Here is a 9163-nt window from a genome sequence, read left to right as displayed (position 1 = left end):
AGAGGATCTTGTTGGACCTTTTTGTAGAGCTCAGTGCGCCCTGGCCTTTTCCCCCTGCCGACCACTGAAGGACCTGCTTTTGTTTATATATATATTCATGGTGTGCATTTTTGCCCCATCTCCTTTTGTTATACTTTTTGGACTCGTATTAAGTTGTTAAACATATTGTAAATCAGCCTTGCCTCCAGTTTCTGCATCCTGGGATCATCTCCTTGATTAAATCCTAACATTACAAAGCTGTTGTATACTAATTCATAGATGTTATTTTATTATATAAAAAGGTCAGTAAATGATTCTATATATTTGTAAACGCTTTGAAGTGGGAAAGGGGTAGGATTAAATAAGCTTTGCTTCTTCCTACTCCTTTTCGGGCATGATGTAAAATGAAATGATATGAAATTGTGTGATGTATTATGATGTAAGTGTGTTCATGTTCCAAATAAACTAAAGAAAGAAAGAAATGTCCCTGAGGAATGTAAGGTGGGAGTACTGTAATTACCTAACGTTACATTATTATTTTCCATAACAATTTAGCCCCCTCCACAATATTAACCCGACGTTAAAACAGAATTAGCTATTTATTGATTAGCAATTACCGAATCATGTAACATTAGCTTAATGCTAAAAAGCCAGGTTACTATCACATTCTGTAACAGACAAATAATTTCATGTAGGCTAACGTTACCTACCTGCTACCTCTGTCTTTTCTCGTTTCTCCTCCTCTTCTTTTCTCTTTTTTCTTCCCTGGGCACCTGACAGTTTTGGCATCTTGTGTTGATTTTTTGATGTGGTGACGTCCAAAAAGAGTCATGATACGGGAAGGGAGGGGGCGTACCGTGCGGGGGGAGGGGGGGGGGGCGTAATGTTGTAACATATAATATTTCTATTAAATAGGCTTTACTTTGCATTTTAATTAACGTGGGATTATTTTTTGTATTTAGAAATAATAGTACCAACTTCTTTTTTTTTTTTTTTTTCTCCAACATTTGTGGCACTGGCGTGGCGCCCCCTGATGGACGGCGCCCTTAGCATTTGCCTATACGGCCTATGCCACGGGCTGGCCCTGCCAACAGCAAATGCAACAGCAGACAACAGCAGACAGCAACAGGCAGGAGAACATATAACACAATATCACTGCAATGATCCCTGGTATGTTTCATTCACCCTGCAAGTTCGTTAATAAATATGCATAAACTGGATTTGCGACTGGACCTCACTTCATATGCAATGTTTGGATCACCCCCTCAAACCTGTTGAGTAATGACAATAAATTGGAACATTTGAAGGTGAAGATTGCCATTACATATATATATATATATATATACATATTGTTGGATTTAATATGTGAATTTGTTATCCATCCATTTCTACCGCTTATTCCCATTGGGGTCGCGGGGGGCGCTGGAGCCTATCTCAGCTACAATCGGGCGGAAGGCGGGGTACACCCTGGACAAGTCGCCACCTCATCGCAGGGCCGTGAATTTGTTATGTGTATATGTATTTATGGCGGACTTACCTGGGACTTTAAGATGGGCGGAGCTACCACTGACAGGTGACCATGTAGGTAGCTTTAAAAATGGCGTCATTGTTTCGTTTGTAAAAACAGCATGCTTCGTCACCAGCATACCCCACTCACTGGTAAGATCATTTTGTTATGTCCGCTTTTCTTTGTTAGATGGGCTGAAATTGTTTAAACTCCATGCGTGCCCGCTTCCTTGCTTTTCTGTTTGTTGTATGTCTGCTAGCTGTGTCCGCAGCCAGCGCTTGTTGTGTGGCGGACTTGCTGCGTCACAACACTCACTGTTTACTTTATGAATGACGTTGGCAAAATTATCAGTAATGTGTGGATTGAAATCTGTTGGATTAGATTGTTGTCACGTTGCGTGTGTCCATGCAGCTGCATTTGAGAGTTCGAAGGTTTGAGTTAAAAATACCGGCACTTTACTTCCTGGTTTGGCTGATGGGATTTGTAGTTCTTTTATGTAGTTCTTTGATGTAGTTCTGCTCATATGTGGAATGTACGTGTGCCTCAAACAGAGCGCCGGTGTTTTATGTCTTTTTAGTATGTTTGTCATACTTGCCAACCTTGAGACCTCCGATTTCGGGGGAGTGGGGTGGGAGTGGGCGTTGTCGGGGTGGGACAGGGGCGTGGTTGGGGGCGTGGCTAAAAGGGGAGGAGTATATTTACAGCTAGAATTCACCAAGTCAAGTATTTCATATATCCATCCATCCATTTTCTACCGCTTATTCCCTTTGGGGTCGCGGGGGGCGCTGGAGCCTATCTCAGCTACAATCGGGCGGAAGGCGGGGTACACCCTGGACAAGTCGCCACCTCATCGCAGGGCGTATTTCATATATATATATAGATATAGATATATGGGTTATATATAAGAAATACTTGACGTTCAGTGAATTCTAGTTATATATATATATATATATATATATATATATATATATATATATATATATATATATATATATATATACGTGTGTATATATATACGTATATATATATATATATATATATATAATAAAATATATAAATACGTATATATATATATATATATATAATCATATATATATATATTTGATTATATATATAATAAAACATATATATATATATATATATGTTTTATTATATATATAATCAAATATATATATATATATATATATATTTTTTATATATATATATTTTATTATATATATATATATATATATATATATACACGTATATATATTTTATTATATATATACACGTATATATATATTTTATTATATATATATATATATATATATATATATATATATATATATATATTTTATTATATATATATACACGTGTATATATATATTTTTTATTATATATATATATATATATATATATAATAAATACTTGAATTTCAGTGTTCATTTATTTACACGTATACACACACATAACAGTCATCTACTCATTGTTGAGTTAAGGGTTGATTGTCCATCCTTGTTCTATTCTCTGTCACTGTTTTTCGAACCATGCTGAACACCCTCTCTGATGATGCATTGCTGTGTGGCACGCACAAAAGTGCTTTCATCAAATGCACTAGATGGCAGTATTGTCCTGTTTAAGAGTGTCACAACATTGCTGTTTACGGCAGATGAACTGCTTTACGGTGGACAAAAACATGACTGCTGTTGTTGTGTGTTGTTGCCGCGCTGGGAGGACGTTAATGAAACTGCCTAACAATAAACCCACATAAGAAACTAAGAAGTCGCCCTCGATCATTCTACAGTTATAACGTGATTGGGCAAGTATGCTGTTTATATTGTGAATTTCTGAATGCCTGAATTTCGGGAGATTTTCGGGAGAGGCGCTGAATTTCGGGAGTCTCCCGAAAAATCCGGGAGGGTTGGCAAGTATGATGTTTGTCCATGAACCATAGAGACATTATAAAGAATTCTGATCACATTTAAAACATTATATGACATAAATTAATGGTGATGATAAAATGTAATGCTAAAATTAATAAGTTAGGATAAACTCATAGTGATTATTGGTTGACAACATTATGGTTCAGTTGATGAATTCATGTCTATTATTTACATTATGATGATTCAAGATAGATACACTGTTTTATGTTCATGTTTACTTGTAGGTTATTACCTGCTGCTGCTGCTGCTTCTACTAAATAAAACAAGCAAAGAGTGCAGTGCGACTAATTCCTTTCATGCTGAGTGACGACCCCTATTCAGAGGGCCAATACGGAAATAAACTGAACATATCTATATATCAGTGACGTGCAGTCACTGGAGGCAGGTGAGGCCCCGCCTCACCTGCCAACATGGAAAGAAAAAAAATGTAAAAAGAAAAAAAAAAAAATTAAATTGTTATATGTATCCAGTGATTATACTATAAAGTTATTTTCCATTTAACTTCACCAGTTTTGGATTATTTTTATTCAAAATCGCTGAATTTTCACATTTGCCGTTCAAATACTGAGAAGAGACGGTGCGGTGATCAGCAGCCAGTTGAGGCACGTCACTCAGTTGTGCCTCAACATGGATTGCGGACTCGGCTAACTGCTGGCCTGCTGTGCAGTGAGACTGTATTGCTATATGAATTATATTGTACATTTCCATAGTTTAGTTAGCTGAGGTATATAATGTACAGTGTATTTTGTCAACAACTGTATATGTGTAACGTATTTCTTGTGCTGAGTGATCATAAAACGGCTGCAAAAGACGCACTGGCTGAGGCTCCAGTAATCCCGCCTCCTGCACCCCCGCCGTAGAATTGTTATATCAACTAAAGCCCACACTTAAACTTTCCATGTGCAAGATTGAATCTATTTAAAAAAGTTATTTCATAAGAAGCCAAAAAGTGCAAAAACAATAATGTTCGTGTTGGAGGAGTTGTGAATGACTGCAGGGCCACAACATTAGGTACACCTGCAGACTGTAGGTGTACCTAATTCACAACTCCTCCAACACGAACATTATTGTTTTTGCACTTTTTGGCTTCTTATTAAATAACTTTTGTAACCTATTTTCATGGGCTTTCCTCTTTGTGATGTTAAGTTCCTGTTATGCGCTGTTATACAGTATATGCCTTGAGCTCTTATTTTGGAGGCGCTAAGAGCGGAAGTGATGACACGTTGGAGTAGAGCGGAAGTTTTTGAAAGAAGGTAAATAAAGTGGTCCTCGTGTAAACTGGAGCCTCCGTGTTTGTTATTTTGTAGTTTCATACAGTATAGGCGACATTTATAAACCCTCGGTTACACTTTTTTAAATAGATTCAATCTTGCACGTGGAAAGTTTAAGTGAGGGCTTTAGTTGATATAACACTCCCGTCAGCGGTTGCATTAATCCAGCACAACAGCGGCGAATAGACTTATTTTATAAGTAAAGGTAAGACCATAATAAAGTTTTTTTTTAATTAAATATTATTTTTTGTGTGCTACAGTTTGTATGCGTAAAGTTAAAGTTAAGTTAAAGTACCAATGATTGTCACACACACACTAGGTGTGGTGAAATTTGTCCTCTGCATTTGACCCATCCCCTTGATCACCCCCTGGGAGGTGAGGGGAGCAGTGGGCAGCAGTGGCGCCGCGCCCGGGAACAATTTTTGGTGATTTAACCCCCAATTCCAACCCTTGATGCTGAGTGCCAAGCAGGGAAGAATGCTGGTATGAGCTTTTAAACATAACCCGTTAACTGCTGCCAATCAAATGGTGAATAAGATACTCTTTAGGGTTCATATGTTTGTAAATAAGTCAGTGCCTCACCAGCCATCAACCTCACCGCACGTCACTGATATATATATATATATATATATATATATATATATATATATATATATATATATATATATATATATAATGGAATTTTATTTTATTTTTTACTGAATGAGACACCCAGAATGTACATGAAAATAAAGAATGTGGGATTTACAATATTAACTATGAAGGATAAAACACTGAATATTGACAACATATGAACGTCACACCCCCTCTCCATCCACATATTTTACAATCAAGCAAAACACAACAAAAATGCAACAAACACAGCGAAATATGAAAAAAAACCACCTACAATGTGATATATGTGATATATCACTAAGCTTTAGAACTTTGTTGTAAAAATGTCCTTCCACATCTGTCCCTGACACCCACATTTCAGGCTGGCCGCTCTGGAAACACTCTGTGGAAACGCTCCCCACCCACAATGCTTGGTGCCTCGTCTGAGCTGCTGTGACTTAGATGGTCATAGTAACTCATTAGATTAGCGTAGTAACTCATTAGAAGACCATAGTAACCAGTATATCATGCAAAAGCACAGATTCCAAGCATTGAAATACTTAGTATAGTTCAGGGGTCGGCAACCCGCGGCTCTAGAGCCGCATGCGGCTCTTTAGCGCCGCCCTAGTGGCTCTCTGGAGCTTTTTCAAAAATGTATGAAAAATGGAAAAAGATGAGGGGGAAAAATATATTTTTTGTTTTAATGTGGTTTCTGTAGGAGGACACAAACCTCCCTAATTGTTATAAAGTACACTGTTTATATTAAACATTAGAGATGTCCGATATCGGCCTGCAGATATTATCGGCCGATAAATGCGTTAAAATTTAATATCGGAAATTATTGGTATCGTTTTTTTTATTATCGGTATTGTTTTTTTTTTGTTTTTTTGTTTTTTTAATTAAATCAACATAAAAAACACAAGATACACTTACAATTAGTGCACCAACCCAAACAACCTCCCTCCCCCCACAAAAGGGTTGTTTCTTTCTGTTATTAATATTGTGGTTCCTACATTATATATCAATATATATCAATACAGTCTGCAAGGGATACAGTCCGTAAGCACACATGATTGTGCGTGCTGCTGGTCCACTAATAGTACTAACTTTAAAAGTTAATTTTACTCATTTTCATTAATTATTAGTTTTAATATAACTGTTTTTATATTGTTTTACTTTTTTTTTATTCAAGAAAATGTTTTTAATTTATTTATCTTATTTTATTAATTTTTTTTAAAAGTACCTTATCTTCACCATACCTGGTTGTCCAAATTAGGCATAATAATGTGTTAATTCTACGATTGCTTATATTGGTTGATATCGGTATCGGTATATAAAAAGAGTTGGATAATATCGGAATATCGGATATCGGCTAAAAGCCATTATCGGACATCCCTATTAAACATGCTTCACTGATTCGAGTATTTTGCGAGCGCGGTTTTGTCCTACTAATCTTGGCGGTCCTTGAACTCACCGTAGTTTGTTTACATGTACAACTTTCTCCGACTTTCTAGGACGTGTTTTATGCCACTTCTTTTTCTGTCTCATTTTGTCCACCAAACTTTTAAGGTTGTGCATGAAAGGTGAGTTTTGTTGATGTTATTGACTTGTGTGGAGTGCTAGTCAAGCATATTTGGTCACTGCATGACTGCAAGCTAATCGAAGCTAACATGCTATTTAGGCTAGCTATATGTACATATTGCATCATTATGCCTCATTTGTAGGTATATTTGAGCTCATTTAGTTTCCTTTAAGTCCTCTTAATTCAATTTATATCTCATGACACACTATCTGTATGTAATATGGCTTTTAATTTTTTGCGGCTCCAGATAGATTTATTTTTGTATTTTTGGTCCAATATGGCTCTTTCAACATTTTGGGTTGCCGACCCCTGGTATAGTTGAAGACTTACGGTCATGTGAAAACATCACTGCACATCAGGCCCGGCCCTCACCAATCTGGCGCCCTAGGCAAGATTTTAGGTGGCGCCCCCCCACATCGGCAGTGAAGTGTATATACTCACAAGAAACTGAATAGCTTTGTCTTTGACCTTTTTTTTTTTTTTTACTTACAACTATACCTAATATATAAAGGGGTGGAAAAGTGACTATTACCTGCAGGGCAAACATTAGCTAACCAGAAGGCAAAAACAATGTAAACAAAAAACACCTGCTTAAAAGATCTAATACAAATGTCCCTGAGGAATGTAAGGTGGGAGTACTGTAATTACCTAACGTTACATTATTATTTTCCATAACAATTTAGCCCCCTCCAACAATATTAACCCGACGTTAAAACAAAACTAGCTATTTATTGATTAGCAATTGCCGAATCATGTAACATTAGCTTAATGCTAAAAAGCCAGCTACTATCACATTCTGTAACAGACAAATAATTTCATGTAGGCTAACATTACCTACCTGCTACCTCTGTCTTTTCTCGTTTCTCCTCCTCTTCTTTTCTCTTTTTTCTTCCCTGGGCACCTGACAGTTTTGGCCGTTTTGACATCTTGTGTTGATTTTTTGATGTGGTGACATCCAAAAAGAGTCATGATACGGGAAGGGAGGGGGCGCACCGTGCGGGGGGAAGGGAGGGGGGGGGGCGTAATGTTGTAACAAATAATATTTCTATTAAATAGGCTTTACTTTGCATTTTAATTAACGTGGGATTATTTTTTGTATTTAGAAATAATAGTACCAACTTTTTTTCTTTTTTTTTTTTTTCTCCAACATTTGTGGCACTGGCGTGGCGCCCCCTGATGGACGGCGCCCTTAGCATTTGCCTATACGGCCTATGCCACGGGCCGGCCCTGCTGCACATCATAATGGCAGCGACACTTTCCATCTTAAAGATCTAAAAAAATGTTTTGGGAATGTCCGGCGGGCCAGATTGAAAAGCTTAACGGGCCGCATGTGGCCCCCCGGGCCTTAATTTGCCCAGGTCTGACATACACTTTTGTAATCCAAAAGAAAGAGGAGGAAAACGCCATCCATGTTGTTCCTTAACTAATCAAAGTTGTGTAGCTGCAGCTAACTCATGAGAGAATCTGTTATTGTACACACGGCAGATCATCCTTTTTAGGGGACATCTCACATGGCATTAATATGACACAGAGTCCTTAACATAGTCCTTCACATAAGGGGAAACAAGTTGGGCAAACAAACAAAAAGCACAAAGTGAGGATATCTGGCGTGTATGTTTGCCACTAACTCTTTCCCCTGCTATACGTACATAAACAAAAGCAATATTGAATGTTTGTTTGCCCGCCATCTGAGAGGGGAAGACTCTAGGTCAGTGTTTTTCAACCACTGGTGTGCCGTGAGATACAGTCTGGTGTGCCGTGGGAGATTATCTAGTTTCACCTATTTGGGTTAAAAATATTTTCTGCAAACCAGTAATTATAGTCTGCAAATGATGTGTTGTTGTTGAGTGTCGGTGCTGTCTAGAGCTCGGCAGATTAACCGTGTAATACTCTTCCATATCAGTAGGTGGCAGCAGGTAGTTAATTGCTTTGTAGATGTCGGGAACAGCGGAAGACAGTGTGAAGGTAAAAATTGATCTAAAGCTTAAACCAAAAATAAACAAAAGGTGAGTGCCCCTAAGAAAAAGCATTGAAGCTTAGGGAAGGCTATGCAGAACCAAACTAAAACTGAACTGGCTACAAAGTAAACAGAAACAGAATGCTGGACGACAGCAAAGACTTACTGTGTACATCCGAACATGATATGACAATCAACAATGTCCCCACAAAGAAGGATAAAAACAACTGAAATATTCTTGATTGCTAAAACAAAGTAGATGCGGGAAATATCGCTAAAAGGAAGACAGGAAAATACCAAAAAAAGAGAAAAAGCCACCAAAATAGGAGCGCAAGACAAGAACTAAAACAC

The sequence above is a fragment of the Nerophis lumbriciformis genome, linkage group LG20, assembly GCF_033978685.3.
Source record: "Nerophis lumbriciformis linkage group LG20, RoL_Nlum_v2.1, whole genome shotgun sequence".
Classification (NCBI taxonomy): domain Eukaryota; kingdom Metazoa; phylum Chordata; class Actinopteri; order Syngnathiformes; family Syngnathidae; genus Nerophis; species Nerophis lumbriciformis.
The sequence above is the reverse complement of the archived record's forward strand: the minus strand, read 5'-3'. Positions refer to the sequence as shown.